Below are 25,851 nucleotides of genomic sequence, written 5' to 3'. Positions count from 1 at the left end.
TTTATGCCCATTGAAATAATAATCAGTTTTTTTACCCTTATCCCTGAGATGACAGACAACAGGGGTTTCTAATGTTGATTAACAGTTTAAATAATAGCAACAAAGAGAACAATTTAAAGAAATCCTAAGCCAAACATTTCTTGACAGATGGCATGGTTCCCTAGTTTGTCCAGTCCCATGGCTATTTCTGTAAAAACTCTTATTTATGCTATAGCTCACTGCAGAAGAATGTAGCCTTGGAAAGAAATATGTTGGCTAGTTAATACTGTATGGGATTGCATGCTGCGGTCTGTGGCTATTCCTTATGTCTCTACGGGTAGCAATGCTTTTCCAACATCATTTTTTTTGTCATCACACAATTCCATAATGAAATATTATATGTATGAAGGAGGAAGAAAGGGCTGGTTACACCCTGCAGTGTTTTGGGGAAGTCTACCAAATGTGGATTGCAGGGACTATGTGTGAAATATGACATTTCATTATTTGTTAATTATTTTCTTTTACCAGTAATGACTATGTTGAAATGAGTTTCTTAGTTTTGGAATGTACAGGGAGGGGTTATCTCTGTCTTCCCCTCTCCCTGACTAATAAACTCAAGGAAGTCTTATGCTGGTATAATTTCTCAGTAGAATAAATTTCTCTTCAATGTCCAAATGCTATTGCATTTGTAGGGATTGTTGACAAAGTTCCCATGTAGCAGATGCATAATTAACCCAATGCATTTTTTTCTTTAGTAACATGAGTTCCAAAACAATATAGCAATCAAATTCACTCTTAAACAGAAGTATGTTCCCTTCGTCTCACAGCAACAGGGGTTTGACTCAACCTCCTTTGAAATGAACAAGTTTTTTGCATTGACTGCAGTGGACTTTGGATCAAGTCTCAAGTGCAGCTATTGGTAATGTGAGAAGCCAGAAATCCCTGAGTCGCTGTATTTATCCCACAAGCCATGGTATCACCCTACTGCAGACAATGGAGGGACAGAGGAGATTGTTTTGGCTCGATTCCCTCTGAAAAACAAAGGATAGAGATATTAGAAAGAGCTTTAGAGGTAGAAATGTTAAAGAAATTGGTAAGATGGAACTGGAATAATCAGACAAAACAACATGTTCCCAAGTCTTTATTATTGAAGTGCACCAAGCATCCAGGTTTTGAAATAAGAAGACCAACTTTAAAGTCCTGTAGCAACAGAAAAGCTAAGTGCCCCTATATTGCAAAAGTAAGGTGTTCGCGTATACTATCGGGCTGGGTCTACACTACATTCCTCTTTCAAAAGAGGAATACAAATGAGGGAAATAGAAAATGCAAATAAAGTGCTGATTTACAAATCTTGCTCTTAATTCACTTAATCCCTTCCAATTGCGTTTTCAGAAAAGACTTTTTCAATTTTTTTTGTCAGGAACAAGGTGTTTTTTGAAAACAGGAGGTGGGGGAGTCTCTATACTGCTTTTTTTTTCTTGAAAAAAATTCTTCCAAAAACGTGATCAGAAGAGATTATGCAAATGAAGCATGAAATTTGTAATTCAGCACTTCATTCGCATTTTTGATTTCCCTCATTTGCAATCCTCTATTGAATGTAGTGTAGACGCAGCCTTAAGGAACATGATTTTCAAATAAGTTGTGTTCAATTATCCGTTTATGTTCATGCAGAAAGGGTGCAGGAGGGATTTTGCATTTTGCATCTTTGAAAATCTACAGGATTAATATTTTATTTTGACCTAAAGAACCATTTTGCTTGTATCCATAATCAGTGAAAAGCAGTTCTTTTGACGGTTGATAACCATGGAATTTATAGATACCTCTTGAGTATTATATTGCAATTAATTACATATGAAACTGTTATTATATCTGCTTGTAAAATGCATGAGATCATTATTTGCCAACACAATATTACATGTCCATTTGTTTTTATGGAAAGTAACAGATGTTTAATGGTTTAATACATTTTCTATGGCTACCCAGAATCAATCTTACCAATTCTAAAACAATGGTATAACTTGGAAATGGCATGGATTAGACACAAAACAATTCTGCAAGTTGATAGTCTGATTTTCTGCGAAGAAGTTGCATTGCTTCTTATTTCCACTAAAGCAAGCACAGTATTTAGTTCCTTGGTGCATGCCTGGTTCAGTGACTTCCTACTCCTGTGGAGGTAACCATAGGAGATGGCAAATACTTAGTGAAGGATCAAGAATATGCCTCTTCTGCAACACAGTGCTTAATTGTTCCTGGCACAATTTAGCTCCTAGGGCATTTCACTTTGGACTTTTCAACAGTCATTGCAGTTATGAAATTTTGTATGTGTAAATTAATGTGTGTGCATGTCTGCACATGCACATATGTAGAATTATTTGGATAATACATGACCTCCATTTAATGGTATTCATTTGCTGAAACCCTCGTTGCAGTGTAGAAGCCACTTTTGCATTTCAGTAAGGCAATCCATTGCAAAACAGAAACAGCTTAATCTTTACAGCATAATCCCTCAGTAACAGCTTGTGCATGAGATTTCCAAATGCTCACATGTAATTCTTCCACTGGAGAGCACAGCCTGATTATGACAATCTCTGTCAATTTTATTAGCCACACAGATGTTATGGATATATAGGAAATTTGACCATCATTCTTCCACTGACGTGCACAGCGGAACTGTGGCTAACTCTTTCTCTCCTTTCACACAACCACTTAGCTTGCAGGCTTCCTGCCATTTAGCCAAAAGGTAGCTCGTTGTTGTGTAAGCTTCCGTGTGGCCTTCAAGCTAAGATGATCCTAAAACAAGAAGTAACATGGGATTGAAAATGACACAATTGAGCCAGTGGGAAATTTCAACTCTTTGCAACAGCAGAGCCCTTTGCACATTTGAGAAGTAAAGCAAACTGTAAGAATGGGATTGCTGCTTTACAATCTTTCTGTGCCTGGGATTTTTCAGTTAGGTGTGCAAGACTAACCCATGGGCAGAGTGGTGAGCATCAAGGATGAAGATGTTTTGCCCTCAGTGAATGCCTGTGACACTCCATAAAATCCTGGTGTGGAAGGGAGGCTAACTCGCTAAGAGTGATGGGGTGCACAGCTTATTTATACAACACACATTGTTTTCCTCCAGCAGCAGACTCATCTCAAAGTCTTGAGCATCTTTTCATATGCTCTCATTTCCGTCACTAAGTCCCAAGGTCATGGTGACTGCCCTGCTCCGTGTGCAGGGCCCTGTGTAAAATAGTTGCATTGAACCTTGAACTCTTGAAGGAAGCAGTTTGAAGCAAGGTTCAAGTTTTGATTTGTATGACGCTCAGGTCATGTTCTCTAATTGCTGGCAAAAGAGGAAGGCAGGGAGGACCACTGAAGCATGGAGTCAGACAGACTCTGCAGTGGTTGGTTGAATTCTGTTCCTTGTGAAAGGAACTGACAGGAAGGCTTGGGGAAAAGGAGAAAATCTGGTGTTGTAGTTGACACACAGCCCTGGGAGTCAGGAAACCAGAACTGCCACAGACATATTGGACTTCTCCATGCCATTTAAACTCTCTATACCTCAGTCTTCCCAGCTGTGGAAATATCCCTGGATAACTGTACCTCCTCCTAAGTGGGGAATGTGTGAGAGTAATTTAATTAGTGTTTGGTGGAACATGCACCATAAATGCAAGGGAATTAGGGTGACTAGCAAAGTTTCCTGGAAGCTGTGCATTTGTGTGGCCACTCAGGAGAAATTCAAATGCACCCAGCTGATTAGCTGAGTGTCCACAACTAGGGTTTGTGTTTCTGCCAGTGGTACACATTTGCACATGCCTCAGTGCACATAAAAGTTATTCCACATATATATGGAAAAAATCTACACGTGGATCAAAAGGATGAATGGGAACATCAGCGCTCAATAGTGATCATGGAGATTGGCATCTTAGACATGCTAATAACGATAAAATAAATAAAGAACACCGGGCAGGCAGGAAGAGCCCCTAGACATGAATGTGAGCTGTTCCCCTCCTGAGGGACTCAATGTACTGCTTCCTCAGCACTCCTAGTTCTATGCTGGCTTCAGCTCAGCTCCCCCCCGGCCCCGGGGTAACACACTGAGCTATTACTAGACTGCTCGGTCAGCCAAGTGGAAGCGGAACTTTTAAGTGCTTTATTATTTTCAGAAGGCATCAGAGAAACTGAAACCCCCACAACTGCAAATAATTGAATACGTCAATAATATTTTGACTTGTTCATGTTTTGCGAGGCTCAGTATAGCCCTGTTAAGTACCTTATTGCTATCCCTCCAGCGATGTTAATTAAGTTCACCCTAGGCTCACAAGTGCTTTTTTTTTTTTTCAAACGAGCAAGCAGTTTTCCCAAATATAATGTCTAGCAATGGGAGTTGTAATACACTGGAAAGCAGCCGAACAAAGGCAGATTAAAAGGAATAAAGAGGAGGCATCCTTCGGTGTGACTGTCAACATTTCCCTGCAAATAGCTTTTCCAGCAATATTAGCTGAGGGATTTTGAAAATCTGAAGAAAGTATTAAAGAGCCACGGCCTGCCAAAAATACAGCAAACAGCAATCCTCGGCCTTGGACTGGATTCACATTAGCATTTGCTTTATACATACGCAGAGGTCCATTCCCTGAAATGCAAATTATGTGGGAGTTTCAGAGTTTTCCCATGCCATTTTACGTGCATGCCTGGGAGTTTGTGATGCACCCAATTAAACAACAAAACTTGTCATGTCATTATACAGAGCTACACACAGGCAGCCAGCCTACGGACTCCCACTCGGATCCCCGGCAGAGTTTGACTCAATGACGCTTTCACATCCTCCGGGTTCTCTTACATCAGAACTGCGGTGGTGGGGTGCTTGGAACTCTGGCCTCTTTGAAGTGCCAGGGCAGTGCTGCTGTACTGCCCTTATGGTTCTGAGGGAAGGAAGGGCCAGGACTGCAATTTGAGTGGTGCTAAAGTCTGACTGTGTTAGGCCCTGCCCATCCACCATTGACCCCGCCCCTTCTCCTTGGCCCCACACCTTCTCAAGGTGTAGAGTTGTGCCCCCTTCCCACCTAACCCCGAGGCCTGTGGTGCTGTGAGTCCTGCTGCTCAAGCAGGAGCAGCAGAAAAACGAGCCCTGGACCTGTCTCAAGAGTGCCCTCTCTGGTGCACATGGGTCCAGTCGCTGAAGAATAGGGTGCATGGAATCATTGTGTCTTTGCTCAGCTCAGCAAGGTAATTTCTATAAAACCTTTACAAATTTGTACTATGTCATAACAAAGTCATTTTACCAATCATTGTTTCCACTCAATTTTTTCATTTCCCTCTCTTATGCATACTCATTGCATGACTATTTTGAACTGCTTTATATGTAAAAGAAAATAGAGGTCCACATTTACGAAAAAAGAACTTCCCTACCACAGAAAATCCTGTGTGGGAGCCTGGTCTCCCTTTGGGTGATACAGCCCAAGGGATTTTAGGAGGGAGCAGTCCCTGTGTTCGGAGGACTACAAGGACTGTGATTGTGCCAGGACTCCTTGTGGCAGGCTTAAAGGAGGATGGGGAGGAAGGTCTTTTTATCTTTCTTTGCTCTGGCATGACCCTGCCACATGGTGGCACATCCAGATCCTGTGCAGCTTAGACTACCCTGAATCTTACTGTCCCAACAGGACACTGGAACATGGACGGTAAATGTTACCCCATTCATCCCTTCCAGATTTTACATGAGATACCTGCATAGAGGGGAGCTGAGGATGGCACTGACCTCAGAGACCTGAGTGACCGGGAGGATAAGCAAGACAAAGGCTGAGACTGGTGGGGAAGCTGAGGCATTTGGGCTTTGCCGTGTTGTAGGCATACAAGACAGTCAGGGATGAGAAACAAAGGAATCAGAAATGGAGGTGGTGGGTGCAGCTCCCAAGGGTACAGCAATATAGGAGTAGGAGTAGAAGAAGCAGAGGTAAGGGAAGAACTTTGTGTCATGGAGACAGGCCCACCGATGGGGGGGTGGGGGGGAGTCGGGAAAAGGAAACAGTTGCTCTGAGGCCCAGTGATTCAAAAGGACTCAGGGATCCTGACAGTCTCCACCATTCCTTCAGAAGTGGCGGTGGCCAGACCAGCGCAAAGCACGACACAGGCAGCTCTGAGGGCTGGGTGGAGGCTCAGTGTGGTGTGTTCCAGGCATGACTCCAGTAAATTCTGGGAGCGCAGAGCTCATCACCCTTTCACCATGCCCAGGGGCCTGGTAAGTCTGTTGGTCCCTCTGCACAGAGGGACCATTGAGAAAGAGGAGCAATAGCATTCAAGGCCCATATCTCAGAAGTATTGGGCACCAACGGCCCTACCTGGAGTAATTTGAAAGCTGCAAGGGATGAGCTTCTCTGGCTCTCTGGACTTGATCATAGTGGAGAATTTAGCTTTAAAACTATTGACTCACTAGAGCACAAGGAAGTCAGTGTGGGAAAGGGGGTGCTGAGAACACAGCTCAAAGTGATGCAATAAGCAAAACCAGAAGGAGGGAGGAGAGAATTATACCTTCTCTGAGCTACAGTTTACTCATCTCTCAATAACTTTTAAGATGTTCACTCGTGATCTGTGATAACCATCTCACAACCTCTGCCTTCCCTTGTGTGAGCAACACCTAGCAGAAAAGCTGCTTGCTTGTCTGCATGGCATTTTCTGGAGGAAACAGTGTAAGCAGGATCTGAAGGAATGCTTCCTTTACAGCTAGCTGGAATGGGAGAGAAACTCTGCGTGAGTCTATGTAAATACAGTTTGCTCCTCCTTTACTTAGGTTTCCTATTCAGCAGATCAAATGGGATTTTGCTCATTGTAATCAACTTAATTTGTGACCCAACACCAGCCATGTTTCCGTTAAATGCAGGGATAGCTAAAATATGGCTACTGCTTTTTGTAATTTTGTGGGAATACAGTAAAGTAGGACTGTGCTAAAGTGCTCCAAATGAAAGGGCTCTCAGTCAGCAGAAAGAAGCTTTTTAATACAGTGGCTCAACTTTCAGAGCTCTGCAAGGGTAAAAGGTGAGAGAAGGTTACTTGGGTCAGGAAGCTTCCTTTGCCTAGAATAGTTTAATCTCCCTTTCCCCTTCAAAGTGCAGAGTTAAAGAGCCCTCATTAGGTACCTGTTTATGCTGCTTGCTAAGACCGGAGATCACGTATGACTAATGGGCAGAAATCATAGTCCAGAAGTGGATGGTAGGGGATGGTGACTGAGAGCCTGAAGGGTGGTGGCTGAGAGATTTGATGAGTGGCCAACAGGGTGGCAGCAGAGAAAAGTGGCCAAAGGAGCAGCAAAGGGGTATACTGAGTGGAGCAGGGTGGCAGCAGAGATGTTAGACAAATGGCTAGCTGGGCAGCAGCAGCCAGAAGTGAGCAGGCAGATGGCAAGTGACCAGCAGAGTGAGTAAGATGCTTCTTTACCTCCCTCACACTCAGGATGAGAGGTGAACTCTGTAGTTCAGAGGTCAGCAATCTTTCTGAGGTGGAGTGCTGAAATTTGATGTTCAGACCTCTATATACAGTCCGAATGCCAGTGATACTTTTTATAGTCACTAATAGTCCTAGTTACAACAGTTTCATTACTAAATACATTAAGATTCAGAGCTTTACTCTGTAGGTGGTGGCAGGTAGCTTTTAGCCAGTCTTTTGTTAATACACAGGTGGAATGGCTTTGAGCAAGCTCCCGGCTGCTTGGGGGAGGAGGGGTGGACCTTAGATGCCACCTCACATGCTGATGAAATTTGGCTTGCATGCCATTCTTGGCACCTGTGCTAGGGGGTTGCTGACCCCTGCTGCGGATGTATGTCTGAACTCTGGGTCTGCTCTGACCAAAGGCAGCAACTGTGAGTGGGGTGCAGAGAAGGGTTGGGCATGCGATGGGGACATTTTGATTCCCGGACTTGAGAACCTGAAAGGAAATTGAAACTGTTCAATGTACTTGGGGTGGGACTTTTACTCGTCGTTTATGTTTATGAATTCTGTGGTGTTTTGCCAAATTAATACCAAGTTAATTCCCTCTCTTTTATTAAAAGTTTCTTTTCTATGCTCAGACTCTGCTTGCGAGTGGGAAGGCATTGCCTGTCAGAAGTGCCCAGGGGTGGCATGTGAATTTCCAAGGTTACTTGGTGGGGGCTTGAGCCAATTCTGTATTGGATGGATGAAGAGGAACCCCTAAAAATTGCAGCTGGCCCTGTCTGCAGTGGGCTCCACCTGGCAGAAGGCTAGAGGAGATTATTAACAGCAGACTTTTGGACCAAAAGATGTAAGTTTTTGGAAGTTAAAAGTTCAATAATTTACAAAGCCCTTAACAGCTGAAAGAGAATGAACATAGGACACTTTCAGCCCATGCTTTTGTAGACTGTGAGGTTCTTCCTCGTAGAATAGAATCCTAGATATGAAACTGCTGCACACTAACTTTAACCCAGGTTTGTTATGCTTGTCCTGTTTTTTCCCCTGCTAATTAATGCTATGGAAAAACCAAGGTTTAGTTGATCTAGGGGTTCTCATAGAAGAGAGATCAATTTTATTTCATTAGAAGCTGAGTCAGTATTTTAATTCTTTTCACTATGCATATTTGACCAGGTACATTGTATGGACCAGTCACTAATACAACCCGTCTCTGAAAAGCACTCTCTGACATCTCTCTCTCTCTCTCTCTCTCTTTCGCTCACTCAGTCACTCACACGCACACACACACACACACACACACACAATCTGGGAGTCTCCTAATAGCTTGAAGCAATCTGACCAGTTGTCGCAACCAACCTGGCCACACATGGTCGAGAATATTATCCTCTTGCTGTCCCTTGTGTAGTGGAGACTTTGTTGCTGTAGGAGTACAAATATGTCCTACTGGTATTACATGATAGTAGGAATTTCATACCAAAGCAAAGGAGGAATGTAGAAGCTGCCTGTTATGTTCTATATTTCCTATGCAGTTATGTCTGATATCTCTTTATAAAAGGGTGTCTTATCCCGGTCTGTCCTTCCTCAAGGAAATCCTAATCTGACCATTGAGTCTATATAACTGCTTTCCATGAAAATCAATGGGATGTCATAAATATACCATGATTACTCTGGGATAGAGGGTCAGATTTTAAAAGACAAAGCTCTGCATATGTCATGTGTGTACAAATCCCGGTTTGAATGCTCCTTTTTGGACTTGTGCGCAGACAAATTTTGTGCATGCACAAAATCTAACACATATAGAACAATACATGTGTGAAGATATCTGTCCCACCCACATCTTTGTGCAAGTCACCCTGGTCCCCTCTGTCCACCCTATTCTCTTCTGGATAACGCCGTCTTATTCTACTTCTTCACCTCCTTGCTTACCTCTCACTTATTATGGCCTTCCATCACTGTACCCCATCCTCATGCCCAGCATTATCATCAAACATAAATTTATTGAGTTAAATCCATAGCAACTAAGGGCTTCAAGGTTGCCAGACTGCTGCATGAAGAGTAACTTGGCAACAGGTATCAAACTAATATTCTTTTGCTCTGAGAGCTCAGGTTAGTTCAACCAATAGCCATACAAGGGCAAGGAAACATAGGTGAAAAGTTCTGGTTCTGAACAGTAGAGGGCAGTGGAGCACATGGGGAATAATCAGTTTCATTTCAATATTAAATTAATTTTAAAAAGTCTTAAGGAAAAGGAACTATAGCAAGAAGATTCTCAGACACCAATCAGCATAATAGTAGGCCCAGGACATAGCAGGAATCAAACATTTGTTTGGGTATTAAAAAAATCTGCAGTTGCATTAGATCTGGCTCAGATATATACATTTTTATGAATGTCAAGTGCTGAATGTTTACACCATTCAGGAACTGGCATTCGGGGATCAGGATGAAACTTCTTCTGTGGGTGACCCTATTTCAAAATTGGCCCATTAGAAAGTTTCTCCGAAGTATCTGCTTCTGGATATGAATCTGATGGATACCTGGTTAAACCAGTAGTGCAATATGTACGTTCCTATAAATGTTGCTATTTGCAGTCCTTTTTCCTCCCAAACTCCTTTTTTCCTCAGAGCTAGCCAGACACGCACACCCCTGAGGTGACAGGGCAGTGAGTATGCTCCTTTAGTACACCAAAGAGCTCCACCTTAGTAGAGACATGAATGAGCTCTTCACATGTAACTAGACCATGCAGCAGCACGGATATTACAAATCAGTAGAAACTGCATAAAATAGCAAATTGGTATTTGTGGCATGAAAAGCCGCCCACCACTGTCTTTTGGCTTGATCCTGGAAATTAAGAGGGGTGGCCCGTACTTCTGAGAGGCTTCAGTAGGAGTGAAGGTCATCCCCCCCCACCCCAGCAGGGTCAAGCCAGTTTGGCTTGGAGCCCTTCGGGTAATTATCTGGTACATAACAATGCTGTGTCATGGCTAGTTTTATCAGCAGCAAAACTAATACAAGTTGCACCTCCTAAAACCAGCAATCTCTGGTCCAGCAACATCCCTTGTCCAGCAGGACCAGAGACGTCCCTGGGCCAGAGAACAAGGCAGTAGTGTAACATTTAGGAGATGTCCTCTAGCAGCCCTGTGGGGCTGGAACTGGTGTTCCTGGCAGTCCCATCAGGGGAAGCTGTGCAAACTGAAGTCTGTGGCCCTCAGCAAACACCTGGGGGAAAAGCAACACAGGATGAAGCCAGGGACAGAGCTGGCTTCCCTCAGCACCCCACAGGGATGAGGAAAAGGGTAGCTGCATGGCCACCTGCCCAGAGCCACCTGCCCAGCAGCTCCATGGGAAGCTGCGTGAGTGGGAGCCCCAGCAGCAGCTCAGGCCAGAATGCAGACCCAGCAACAGGTGGGTGAGCAGCCTCAGTGAGGCTGGGGGGTGGTGGAGGGATCTACCCTAGTCTGGCAAATTCTTTTGTTCTGGAGAGGTCTGGTCCCAGCCCTGCCAGACCAGGGAGGTGCAACATGTATCTTATATAACACCCTTCCCAGCCAGTGCTCCAGACTTCATAGATAGCATCTGAACGCAATCTGAACTAGCTTCGGGCAAGAGAAACGGGAGGTGAGGATTTTTTTTTTAAGTTCGGTAAAAGTGAATTGTTTTGGGGGATGGGAAGGAAGCCCAGTTGGACAGTGAACCTGGTGATTCAGGCATGAATATCAGCGCCTTATGTAAGATGCTCAGAAATAGCCACCAGGTCCCCTTGTATGATGTGTGCCAAGAGCAAATCCTTGAAGACAATGCCAAGGTCAGGGAATCATGTGCGGGATTACTGGTACTACTTCATGCCGGAAAGCGATCAACGAGATTCATAGAGCTACACTGCTTTACACCGGCTGAGGGTCTGGCTGCATTCTTCCTTCCAGCCTATCCACAGCTCTTTCGTTACTAAAAATGAAAGAAGTGTGCAAATAGCTTGGCTAATGGCTTTGCTGCCCTCCAGGTCGCCAAAACCTGGGGCCCAAATTCTTTCTGGCTTTGGCTGGCTGCCTGACAGGCTTGTGCATAAAAGTGGCTTGGAAATCTGCAGCAATGTGCCTGCCAACTTTGTGCACCCTGGATATATATCATATTTCAGATTACACAGGCAGCCTGGTCATATAATATGCTGAATACCCTCAACCCCTACTGATGTCCCTATCTAGGGACATGGTGGATCCTCCCTCAGTTGCAGTCTTGAAGAGAGGACAGGATTTCTGTCTGAAAGATATACTGCAGCTCAAAGAGAAATTTTGGCTTGATGCAGGAATTACTTAGTGAGGGTTTTTTTTGGCCTCTGTTATGCTGGAGGTCAGACTAGATGAATCACAATAGTGCCTTCTGGCCTTATTGTAAACGAATCTATATCACTGGAAAATAAAGCTGCTAAGCACCTAGCAGGAGCGGATCTACATATAGTAACCATATTTTTTTGGTCTGAACTTTAAAACCTGAGTCCCATCAAATAGTTCTATAGCTGTGTTTGCCACGGCCAAAGTACAAATGTGTTGGTTTGCAGGCTCCTTGTATAACATTGCTCAGTGCAGAATTATTTCCCTTAATGGCTACACAACAAGTGACTAGTTAACTGATGAATCTGTAGTCCAAGGGGGGGCGGGCTACAAATGTATAGATGTTAACTACTGAGTTTCAAGAGTTTGGTGGAAAACAATTTAAACTTTCCCTAATCATGTCACAGTGCAATTACCCTGGTTATTCATTTATGGTCTGCAGTAAGTTATTTTGTCTGTTTCATGACAGACATGCTGGGAGCAGGGCATTTGTTTGACTTGATACATTTCAAATTAGTTATACCTGCTGCTCCTTATTCTTAAAACAAATAAATAAATAAAGCTCATCCTGGTCAATGAACTATACTAAGATTATTCTTTTATTTCCAAACTAAAAATATAAGTGCAACCACTTTCTTTGCGTTATGATCAACAATATTAAGCAATCCATGCTGAGATTTTACTAAGAATCCCACAGATGCACATACTGTGGTTACACCTTTCAAATCCCATGGAAACACTGTGGCTATGTCTACACTTCAGCGATCCTTCAAAAGAAGTCCTTCTGGAAGAGATATTCTGAAAAAGTTTCTTTCAGAAGGTCATGTCCACACACAAAAATGTGGAAAGAAAATTCGATCCTCTCTTTCAAAAGAGAGTGCCCACACAGCCCACACTCTTTCGAAAGAACGGGCCAGTGAGCAAAAATTCCAGCACCATGAGGACTGCTCTTTCCAAAGAAGGGCCTGTGGAGTGGCTACACATGCTTTTTTTCTGAAAGAATCTTTTGAAAGGAGGCACTCTTCCTGATCTGAGAACAGATGAGGGCTTCCAGAAAAAGAGCTGCATTCATTCGAAGGTCCAGATTTCCCAAAGAGCTGGATTTTTTCTGAAAGAACTTGCTAGTGTAGATGCAGTCTGTCAGTGCCACTGGGAAAGAAGAAAACAACTCAAGGGAATTTTGTTTCATGTCCATTTCACTTCTATTTCAAGACTAATCTCAGGAGCTGCACTGTTTTGTGATGAAGAACAGCAAAAGTCTCGATAATGACACTTATTTATGCATTTCAGTGGTTTTTTTTGAGGCTTGTATCTTTGGAGTTAGTCATGTGGAAGTGCTTTAAAGTGATGGCTTGGTGGCACTTATCTTTCAATCCAGCAGAGAAAATTGTAGTCATTATTTGTAATAGTTCATAGGAAGGAGGACCTGGATTGGTTTAAAGAGATCCTATTTTAAATACATAGAGGTAATATTTCCATCTAGATGTGTTGGGATTTAAATCGGTAACTCCCATTAACATTAATGGGAGTTACATGTTTAAAATCCGTGCACATTGCAAGGAGAATATACCCCATGGAATCCAATTAATTTGAGGAATATTACATACTAGGGAACATTCACACTATACAATTTCACTGGCATGTACATTTGTCCTCAATAAAGCTTTCTAATGACTGGCAACAAAGACATTAACATTCAATTGTACATCTAAAATAAAGGAGGACTACACTATAGATTTTCCCCAGCAGTGTGGGCTGCGACAAAGCAGCTTTTCAGAGTAAACAAATAAGGAATTGAGAAAATAAGGAAGGAGATGGTATTTTAAGAATGTGAATATTTGGAGAATGCTGGGGAATGAACACAGAGAGAGCTGTTTGTGTATAGGTTAGATACATTACCACAGGAACCAGGCAAATACAAATACAGAAATACAGCATGGAGGGTAAAAGGATATTCAGACTCTGGTTGTTTCCCACAGGCAGAAGTTAATAACATGAATGGAAGCGATTTTGTTTTGGGGGTCAGAGCGGAGGTTGGTACCACAACCTTTTCCTACCATGGAAAATATCACTCTATTAAAATAGCCAACCCAGTTGCTGTTGTGATCCTAACGAGGCTATTTACTCGTCAAAGACAATGGCTGCAAAGAAACTAACAGCAAGTGTTAATGCTTCAGAGACAATCAGTAGAGACGGACTGCTTCTGGAAAGTGTAACAGAACATTAAAGCACATGATAAGTAAACAGGAATCAGCAAAAAGTTAATAGGAAACCACAGTGACAATATGTCCAAGTAGTTTAGGACAATATTCCTCTTTTTTTTCTAACAGGATAAGGAATTAAGTAGTACACAGGAAGGCAGTATCTTAGTAAAGAAAGAAAGGAACAACAAGAGATAAAGAAGTAAAGTTTCCAACCACTAAGCAAGCAATTCAGTTTTAAGAATGTTTGTAAATGTTTGACAGGACTTCATTTGCCAAGACTTGGATGATCTTGGGACTGTCTTCAGAAAGTCATGTGATATTTTTTCCTTTGTTTTTAATGAATAATATATGGCCAGGATTTTCAACAGTGAATGATTATTTTGGATGCCCAAGTGAAGAATGTTTGAAAAGGGGCTGATTTTCAAAGATGGGTGCTCAGAACTTTCCAAAGATCAGGTCCCTCTATGTGTCCTCCTGTTGGGCCCCCCATAATTGAAGTGTCAAATATCACTTGTAAGAATGGAGGCAATATGCCTGTGTGTGTGTAACTGCCCATAAGCAGACTCAAACCTAGGACTTCAAGAGTTAGCATAGGTGCCTTTACAGCACAAGCTAAAGGCCAGCTACTGCTAAGCTTAGGTTGAAGAGGATGCATTCTTTTCCTACAAAGTGGTCTAGGTACCATTACATGGGACAGTTAACCACAAATAGGTGTGTGGATTACACATGCATACATACAAGCCATATACAATGAATACAAATAAAAGCTTAACAACATGCCACACCTCCACGTAGTGTGTACATGTCCAGTTTTACAAATTATTTTATAAATGTTTTAGAGGATTTTAAAAAAAATTCTTTTGGGCTATTTTTTGTATCCTTTTCCTTGTAACTCCTGGATTCCTACTGCACTGAGGCAATGTCTACACTAGAAAGTTTTGTTGACAACCCAGGCAGCATCCACATTCCCACAGTTTTCTGTCAACAGTAAATTGACAGAACATGGCCCTTCTATTGACAGTGCTCTGCCACTCCTCCCTGAGGCAGAACGCCCTATTGACATAAAGCCAGTCTGGACATTCTGGGAAGGCCTTCTGTCAACAGACAGGGCTTCTGGGACACTGGGCAGCCCTGTCTGCTGTGCTTCTGGTTGGCCATTTTGCTGATAGCGTGGTCAGGCAGCCAGCCACTCTCTGGCGAGAGAGTGGATTGCTTTTCCAATACACTTAGCAGTCTGGCCACAATCTATCGACAAGTTTTGCTGGAAGTTATCTTCCAACAGGAACTTCTGTTGAGAGATTGCTCTAGTTTAGACATAGCTGGAGTAAAGAAGGATAAGGGGAAAAGCATACATCCTGCAAAGGGACTAAACTCTGGTGTCACAGTCACACTGTGTGAATTGTCATTGCAGTATCAGTGCCCAATTAATTTGAAAAACCTTGTCTGTGAACAAAGGTGTATAATTGGAAATATGCATCTCCTGGAACAGGCCTCAGAAGGGTATGTAGTCTAGTCCCCTGCCAGGACCGAACACACCTTCCCTAAGCATCTATTTGGCCCAAAGGCCTCCTTGAGGATTGAACTCTCAACCCCACATTTAGTAGACCACTGCTGAAACCACTGACCTACCCCTCCCCCTCCCCCTCAGTCTGGTAGTATAAGGTCTAAAGCGCTGCACTCTATCACATGAGCTAAGGGCATGTCCTAATTTAAAAAGCAGTACCCTGGGATCCCAGAAAGTGTTTTAAATCCCATTGCAATGTTGGGGATCATTCTTTTCCAGTGGGCCAAAAGTCTCATTCCTAACTCTGATGTGCAATGAGAAAAGTTCCTTTTAACCTCTTCAATTCACATGCAGGCTTTTTCCATTCTTGTGCAGAATAAATTTTTTAATGTGTGGTGAGCCATGTGCAGATGTGACCACTAGCAGAAACAAAAAACCTAGCTGTGGGAGCTCTGGCAATCAGCTGGTGGCATTTCAATCTTTCCTGAGCAGACACACAAGTGCACTGCTTCCAGGGAACGCTGGTGAGGAGATGTAAGATCTTGAATATGTCATGACAGCTACTGGGCCATGGATTGATAATGCTCAGCTGTGCCCATGGGCCAATGTAATTTGATGTGGCTGGGATTCAATATTTGATAAGAGCAAGGTGGGCATGTATCTCTGGCCATCTGATTTATAAATGATGGTGTCTGTTTGAAGCTCTTCACAGGTAAGATAGGATCCAAGTGTAATACCCAGAGGCACTGAGAGCTCATGCTAGGGTGAGTGGAAGTCCCTGCTATACAGCCTCAGCTGAGAGCTAGCTAGCCTTTAGCTCATGTGACAGAGAACAGGGCTTTAGCCCCTATGATCACAGGTTCAGTACCTGGTGCTGGCAACCTGGGTCTTTCAGCATTCCAGTTCTGGGGAGGCTTGTCCTGGTTGAACTGCTGGAAGGTCCCAGAAGCTTTGGATGTGCTTCCTCAGCCCAGGGAAGCATGTGGTACCAAGAGGCACTGAGCTCTCATGCTTAGGATGAGTAAAGTCTCCACCCTACAGTCCCAGCTGAGCAGCCACTGGCCTTTAGCACATGTGGTAGAGCATAGGGCTCTAGACCCTATGATCACACATTCAATCCCTGCTGCTGGCAACCTAGCTGTGTTGGCTTTACATAAGGAAAGAGGGATCACCAGGCGAAGGAATTCCCAGTAACTCACAGGTTCATGATAAATTCAGTGAATCACATGGCTCTGCAGTTTATAAAATGGGTGTCATCTACATCTTATACAACACCTAGGCTTGTATGGCCTATTTGAGGTGCTAGGTTAGTAAATGGGGAGCACCTGAGATGTCTTCTCCTCCATTCTGCACTATCCTTCAGCAAGCAGGATGCCCCCCTAGCACTTCCTGGACAGCTAGAAGACTGACTGATGTGCTTCCTAGTTCTCCAGACGGATGTATCTGAGGACTTGGGATCTGAATATTAGGGTTCATTATTTGTATTGCAGAAGCATTTGAACATGCCAATCATAGACCAGTGCCCTGTTGTGCTGCATGTTGTGCCAACACAGAACAAACATAGGTTCTCAGCTCCTGACAGCCTACAGTCTACTTAAGCCACTGACTAACTAGAGCTATGTCGACCCAACAGCCTAAACTCAAAATAGCTTGTTTCAAGTGTAGTAGGAACTAGGCTATTTTGGCATTTGAAATGTCAAAATAAAGAACTGCTTTAAAACATCCCCTACTCCTTCTGCAATGAGGATTACAGAGATGCCAAAATAGCATGCCCATTATTTCAGAAAAATATTTTGAAATAATGGGTGCATGTCAAAGACATAGAGTAGCTATTTTGGGATACCTTGGTATCCCAAAATAGCTCCGCAATGTAGACATAGCCTGCATACTTACCCTCTATTACGGAGGAGTTGGGACTAGAGGATCACAGCGGTCACATCTGGAATCTATGTGCAAACCTAGAGGCACTGAGTCCACTGACAAGGGACTGTGAAGTCTGCTCTACGGCCTTAGTTGAGAGCCCGGTTGCATTTAGCTCATACTGTAGAGGCACGTGGCTTTAGGCCCTAAGGTCCCACATTCATTCCCTTCTGTTGATGACCCAGTCCATCGGCCTTGTGTATGAATTTATGGCTATAGTATACAAAATAGAGTCAGGTATACATTGCTCCTTTTGAGTAGATACATTGTCTTGCTTTCTTTCCCTACCCTCATGAGCCATCCCACCCTCCTGCTTGTACAGGACTCAATTGCAGAAATTAAACCCATCACACTCCCAGAAAATATGATAAAATATGTCATGTATAGAAAGAAGTTGTGTGAAAACTTTTAACAGCACTTTGGCTCTCAATGTTTTTTTTTCCTTAAAAAAACAAAACAAAAACAAAAAAACAAAACAAAAAAAACTCTCATCCAGTAGCAAATCAAATAGTGTGTTTAAATGTATCTCATTCTTTTCATATTGCTGCTTACCCTTTGCACTAAAGATGTCCACTTCTTAATTTCACAGCTTTTTGCTTCAGGCAAAGAAATGCCCTTAAAAGGTTAAAAACAGTCAAAGAATACTTGCAATTAATCTTCGCACATGGTATTAAATATTCATTTTATGGAAAGCTAATAGATCTTAAATAAATAAAAGGAACAGAATCTACTGTGGTTTTACAGACTATAATTTAAACCTGATCCTGAACAGTAATGTGAAAATGATAAACAAGTTGTATGTGATGTGTGACTGTTTAATAAGGATGTTATTGAGCACAGAGATTAGACCCATGTTAGATGTGCTTTTGAAGGAGATACCTGGCGCATAGAAAGGTTTTCAAAGGCATCTTTCTTGTGAAGAAATAGCCAGCTTCTTGTGTATTTCTCTTTTCTAAGTCTCTTAAAAACACATCAAGCTTTTCTCTTTCCAATTCACGTTTTAGAAGTGTGGTTTATCTATTTTTAAGATCTCAGCAGCTGAGAAAAGGACTCAAATTAATGAGGGTTTTAGATTTTGGTTATTTATATCCTTATCAATAAATTAATATATAAATTTTTTGAGATGTTTATAACTTAAAGACCTGTTTGTAAAATACTGGCAAGGGCTATTTTGTCTAGCATCTTATTTGGGAATGACCTCACTGATGTTATCATTTTCCTAGGCATGAACAAGGAGAGGTTTTCTAGGCTGAAAAAGAAGCTGAGCTTTATTATTTACGGGAGGGCAGTGCTTATGTTAAGGAAATAGTCACCTGAGGCAACCCACAGCCTTATCTGACCAATGAGCAGACAAAATAAATACAGGTTGAACCTCTCTAGTCTGGCAACCTTGGGACCTAAGGGGTGCCAAACAAGAGAATTTGCTGGGCCATGGAAGGTCAATATTGTCTATCAGCATTACCAACACTTCCACTGCTTACTGGGCTCTCAGAAGACATTTAGGGGTAAATTAGAGCTAAGTAACAGCACGAAACACTGAAAGCCAGGCCTGGTGGCTGGAAACAAACTTTATGGGACCCTGGGAAACTTGGCCACAGCCATGATAACTGGACATCAGGCTAACTAAAATCATGCCAGACGATGGATGTTGCTGGATGAGAGTGTCAGACTAGCAAGGTTTAACTTGTAGTATCCCTTTATGAAATGAAATGTACCCTTTAAATACCAAAAACAATTCCAATAACGTAATCCCCAAAATCCTATGCAATGGTACTGGTCTGAGACTAAGTCAGGGAGTAGTGTACTTTCTGATCATCACTACCTCCACCTCCCATTCCAGCAGATGCATGAAAAAACCTTCTGATTCATGTTGATCTCTAAAAACAGCACAGCCCTTCCAATATACAGCAATAAAGTCATGTCTGGTGAGGCCTATACAAAGGCAACAAATTCAGGGTTATTAAAAGAAATCTTTCCTGAAAAAAAAAATACAGAACTAACCTGCGGAACTCATCACTACAAGATTTCATGGAGGCATGTAGGATTTAAAAGAGATATAATTGTTTTATAGATCATGTGACATCCAGAGTTACCTTAGATAAATGATATGTTCGTGTTTTTAACACACTTTCTAATCTTCTTTGCGACGCTTATGATGATCTAAATATCTATTCTCTATTCAGGAGGAAGATCACTTTCTCACGGGTCAGTGAACAAGCCAACTACTAAGAGCACAATCCTGAAAGCTCAAATCTATTGAACCTACATGTACTTAAAGTTAAACATATGTTTAATATTTTGCTACACTGGTGCCATCACTGCATCTTGCAGGAAAAAGCCTAAATGAGAGGTTCCAAAAAGAACTTTCATCTGTGAGCCACCCAAGTCAGTGTTTCATTCATCTTTGGAGCTCTGCAAATCTGTAGTATCCCCTTAGCAAGTGAATGTAGCCTTTAAATACCAAAGACAACCATTCCAATAACATAATCCCTAAAATCCCATGCAAGGGTACTGGTCTGATACTAACTCAGGGAGCTTTATTTCCTTAGACTATATTTGCCAATCACAGATTGGCTGTAGATGCAAATTTGGTATCTGTACAAGGCTCCTCTGAAACATCTGGTCTGGAGTAAAGACAGGATATTTCACCAGATGGGTCCCTGGTCTGATCCAGTTAGGCAATTTTTTTATGGTCCTGCATCTTTATTGTTGATGCAAGTTAAGAGGGAACAAAAAACTTTTTTTTAAAAAATGTTGGTAACTAAATAAATCCAATTCAGAATGCTAAGAACAGCAGTTAAGAGTACACTGACATAGTATTAGCCACTGAATTATGGACAACCATAGGACCGTGCCAGGTTAAAGCTTAATAACCAAAATAGAATAAATTGATTCAAGAAGTCAATTTGAACACCACCGTTCAGCCCGAGTGCAGTTTCAGTCACTAATGATTAAATGTCACTTCTTTATAAACTTCATTCTGGCCAAAAACTCTCTTGCATTATTATTTTCATAAATGAGTTCCCTAAGTAAACACATTTTATATATGACGAAATACCAGTCACTTCAGTTCACTTATTGTGGTCATGACCACTCTGCAAGTTTGCAGACAGGAGGGAAATGGAGGGTGGTGGGGCAGGGAGAAATGAAATAAATCAGATATTTTCATGATTTAATGTTTTTAAAAGATCTGAAAGCAGAATATGATATCTTCCCATTCTGAATTACATATCAGTTAGCAGAAAGAGCCAAATTTTCCAAGAATCCAGCCAAAAGGCATTTGATAGGTTAGCTTCATGCATGAGGATGAACGTAAAGTATTCCACTTAGGAAGAAACAATTAGCTGCACATACCCAAAGTGGGAAATGATTGCTAGGAAGGAGTACTGTGGAAAGGGATCTGCGCATTATAGTGGATCATAAATTTCATATGAGTCAAAACCACTGCAAAGAAGGTTAACATCATTCTGGGATGTTTTAGCAGCAGTGTTATAATCTAGCAAGATGCAAAACATAATTTTACCAGTCTACGCTGTGCTGATAAGGCCTCAGCTGGGGTATTGTATTCAGTTCTGGATGCCACTTTTCAGGAAAAATGGGGACAAATTGGAGAACGTCAGAGGAGAGCAACAAAAATAATTAAAGGTCTAAAAAACATGACCTCTGGGCTAAGACTGAAAAAAATGGTTTGTTTAGTCTACAGAAAAGACAAGTAAGAGGAGACATGATAACAGTTTTCAAGTAAATAAAAGGTTGTTATAAGGCTAACCTCTAAGGGTACAACAAGAAGCAATGGGCTTAAATTTCAGCAAGGGAGGTTTAAGTTGGATGTTAGGAAAACTTTCTGTCAAGGTTGTTAAGCACTGGAACAAATTACCTAGGGAGGTTGTGGAATCTCCATCATGGAAGGCTTTTAAGAACAGTCAAAAAGAACAAGAACACCTATCGTGAACAGGCTAGCTCTTACGCAGTCCTGACTTGATACATGACATTTCTAGGCGTTGTTGTGGGCGTTGCACCTAACTTCTACTGTAGACTATAAGTAAATGCCATAAAAGATCCCTAAGATGTTTCCTCTGCAGAGATATAAATTTCCTGTGTCACAATGCTTTCCGTGCTGGATACCCCAAGATAGACTGGGTGTGGTAATGGTAATAGTTTATTATGACCCCTGAAAGTTGTGATAGTGACCCCACTGGAAGAATCTCATGACTGCAGTTATTTTGGCTATAAAATAATCTTTAAAGATAATTCTTAGCATAAACTGAAACAATTTAGTTGTAATGTTCACCACTCACTTTTTCCTCTTCCTTCTGAGTGAATATCAATCACATGGGCTGCACTGGTGCAATTACCTTGGTGCAACTTCGGCTATAGGCCACGCTATAAGATACAGGATTATTTTCTGTTGTGACATTAAGAGTTTTCTTTGAGGTCCTTATGTGCAACATAGTTAGATAGAACTATCACCCATCAATTTTAGTCTGGACTTTTCCCTTATGTTTCTTTGGAGCAGTTCAGCTCAACCAATTTAGTTTGACACAGCTGCCCTTTGACTGATACATACAATACAAAAAACCACTGCTGATATGATGGTTCATGTTCTGTGACCAGCCATCTCATTTCCTGCCTCTATACATGCAAAGTAAGGCCCTTCTAGGTCTTTTTTCTTGACTTTTTGTTGTAAATGTGAATGGATCTTAATAAAGGCAGTGAAAGATTAATGGAAAATTCTGAAACAGGATAGCCATTTTAGGGTGCCTTTTGTCCCCATTGATAGGAATTCCTGTTGATGGGCAAATGCCATTTCAATGAGGATGATTTAATTTGGGTCCAATTTCCTGTGAGACGTGCCAAGCAGTTGGTTGTGCCATTGGGTAGACTGGTACAAGGAAAAGGCACTTTCTGCAAAAATGTAGAGACATGTATTTTGGTTTTCCTGGGCTGGTACCAGGGCAACCATGAGACTCCTAGTAAAGCAGCCTTGCATATGTAATTGCTATGGAAGCAGCATACCATGAGGCATGAGTGAGCTACGACATACACTTTCTGCTAATATTGCAACATGGAAGGCACCAAATGATCTCGTTAGAACAATAAACAAACATGGCTGGCATAAGATTAAAACACAAAAAGTCCCATGCACCATTATATTACCTAATCATATCCCCATTAACCAGAGTTATTGTCTCTATTAAAAATTAATCATAGCTATGTAGTATCAATGGTTATTTCACTGGATCCCTGAGACTCTTCCAACCTAGGCAGATTTCCCACTTAGGTGTCTTCTGCTTTAGCCTTCAAATCAGTACTCGTATGTTCAGTCCTAAATCGAGTGAGCAGACCCTTTGAATTCAGTGAGCTGGGTTCTCCATGCTCCAAGTGTCCCAAGCCTCTGTAGGCCAGAAGGTGGGAGTGGACAGTATGGGATGACTCACTTAATGATTGCCACTTTCAGAATAATGGAGTAGCTGGGCCATTGGTCTGAACCAGTATAGCTGTTCTTATGTTCTTATGTCAATCACTTTAGCTCTGCCACCTCTCCTCCCGGTTTACATCCACAGATCAGGCTCCACCTGCGTACTATAGGGAGAAAGGATATGCAAAAGCAGGCCCTACATGCTGAGCACAGGATAGGTATTTTGTACCCACGAGATCCCTATTTTACTGTTGTTGGTGTTGCTGATCTATTTGTTCACTGACATTTCCTGGATACAAGGAAATACAATGGGTCAAATTACCCGAAGGCTAACGATACTAACAAAATGCAATGCAATGTGTCCTGCAGTCCATAATGGAAGAGCCACACAGAAGGAAGTGCACACAGCCCAAATTCCACAGGTGAAGTGAAACCGGAAATTGAAGACTGACTCTCTTTGGAAACAAACTCACATTTGCCTTGATTTCTATCCTTTCGAATCCTGGAAATTAACCCTGACATCTTTAAATTGCCAGTGTTCCAAGTTTTCTACCATGTTCTTTCCATAGAGCTCCCCCAGCTACTCTTTTTGTGGTTTGAACAAGATTTTTCAACACATTGTTTGGGCTGATTTCTGCAGCTTGATAAAGTACAGGGACTTCTTTCTCCTTGCTCTGTGGAATATTTGCATGTTGATTTTTCTAACCTGGCTATACGACCCATTCCACTTTGTTGTGATGAAAAAAACAGATGATCACTGAACCTCACATGACAGCCAAGTGGATGGCAGAATGTAAAGGAAGGAAGACACCAAACCAGATGATTCTTGTGAAGACTCTGAGGTAGTGTTAATGCATGTAAACTATTAATGATTTTATAGTTAGCCATCTGATAAACCATGGTTTGTCTTGTTTATTTTTTGTTAGACTACAGTATAAAAACAAGAAACCCAAAGTATTTCCCTGGCCAAACCTTCTCTAATAGATTTCTGCTGGAAAAGGTTTGAGAGAACAGAAAGTAAGACTAAAGCTAATGAGCCAGTGAAGCCTCCAGTTTACACTGGTGTGAATCAGAAATGGTTCATTTGATACCAAGAGAGTCATGCTGGTGTAAAACACAAAGTGAGAGGAGAATTAGGTTTTATGGACCTGAACCTAGGCACAGCTTTGCTATTTACTTCAATGTGAGCAAGGCTGTGGCCTTACACACAGATTCTCAGCAGGTGTAAATTAGCATAGCTCCACTGCTACCCGAAAATGGCTCATCCAGATGGTAAACTAAACACCATCTTGGGCCTGATTCTTATCTCACTTAAACCAAATTTACATCAGTGTAACTCCATTTATTTCCAGGGATTCCCATCATATCCCAGAGCCTTCTGGACAGGGTGCAGTTTACAATGTGCAACTCATCTACCACTTGCTGCTCTGGTCATACTTGTATCACTGAGGCTTGGAAGACCTTAGTACAAGGGGTTATGGTGGTGGTGGGAATATGTGTGTTTGCCTTGGGGAGGAAAGCCTAATGCTTGAATTAAAAATGTCCATTTACCATAGACGACTGACCAGCCATGTGTATTATTGATGGCCCTGCCACCATAATCACTAACTTATAGAAAAACACATCTCATAGAGCTGGAAAGGACCTCTGGAGGTCATTAAATCCAGTCCCCTGACCTCTTGGTAGGACCAAGTAGCATCTTTCTTTTTTTTTTTTAAATCTATTTCCCCCACATCCCTAAATGGCCTCTCAAGCATTGAGCCCACAACCCTGGGTTTAGGCAGGCGAATGCTCAAACCACTGAGTCCAGCTGTCCCTGCCCTTGCCAGTTATGTTAAATCCACAGCAGTGAGTCTCAGAGCCTGGAACAACTGACTTGGTCCAGAGGACTCATGCTACAAGGCCAAACATAATAGGGTAGGTATTCCCACTTGGATTGGAACCTAGGATCTGAGAGTCTCTCTCTCACACACAAGCACACACCCTGCAAGGTTCAGACCTTGGGCTCCAGCCTCAGCACTAGCATTGATACTGCTATTTTTAGCCCCATAGTGTCAATTGATCTGGGCTCTGACCCACAGCTGTGGAGGGTTTTATGCAGTGCAGATGTACCTCAGGTTCGGTCTACACTAGACCTTCCAGTCAACTGCAGATACAGAATTCTAGCTACAGCAGTTGCATAGCTAGACTCAGCATATCTGCAATTGACTGTAAGGTCTGTCCTCAATGACGGTGGTTGACAGGAGTGTTTCTCACGTCAAGCTCCTTTACTCCTCGTGAGAGCAGGAGTACAGGGGAGTCGCTTGTGGACCCCAGAGAGAGCTTTACCAGATGTTCAAAATCAAACTCCCAGTGGCTATGTCTACACTAGCCCCAAACTTCAAAATGGCCACGCAAATGGCCATTTCGAAGTTTATTAATGAAGCGCTAAAATGCATATTCAGCGCTTCATTAGCATGCAGGCGGCCACAGCACTTCAAAATTGACCCGTCTCGCTGCCGCGCGGCTCATCCCTAAGGGGCTTCTTTTCGAAAGGACCCCGCCTACTTCAAAGTCCCCTTATTCCCATGAGCTGTTGGGAATAAGGGGACTTCGAAGTAGGCGGCATCCTTTCAAAAAGGAGCCCCGTCGGGACGAGCCGTGCGGCGCCGAGGCGCGTCAATTTTGAAGTGCCGCGGCCACCCGCATGCTAATGAAGAGCTGAATATGCATTTCAGCGCTTCATTAGTAAACTTCGAAATGGCCATTTGTGTGGCCATTTCGAAGTTTGGGGCTCGTGTAGACATAGCCAAAGACACTCACATTCTGTGTGACCTCTATCAAAGGAGACACTCAGGATTCATCTGCACTTAGTAGGAGATCAACACAAACCAGGGTTGATCTTCTGGGGTTCAATTTTATGTACCTAGCAGGGACGTGTGAAATTGAGCTATCAGCGCTCAACACTTGACCCCTGTATTATTCAGTCTCTCAAGGAATATCGGGGGGGTTGACAAAAGAGTTTCTCCTGTCAACCTCCAACAGTGAGGACAGCCAGGTAAGTCGATCATAGATACATCAATTCCAGCTACATAATTGCTGTAGCTGGAATTGCATACC

This window comes from Carettochelys insculpta, chromosome 14 (genome assembly GCF_033958435.1).
Source record: "Carettochelys insculpta isolate YL-2023 chromosome 14, ASM3395843v1, whole genome shotgun sequence".
NCBI lineage: Eukaryota > Metazoa > Chordata > Testudines > Carettochelyidae > Carettochelys > Carettochelys insculpta.
This window is presented reverse-complemented; position numbering follows the sequence as displayed.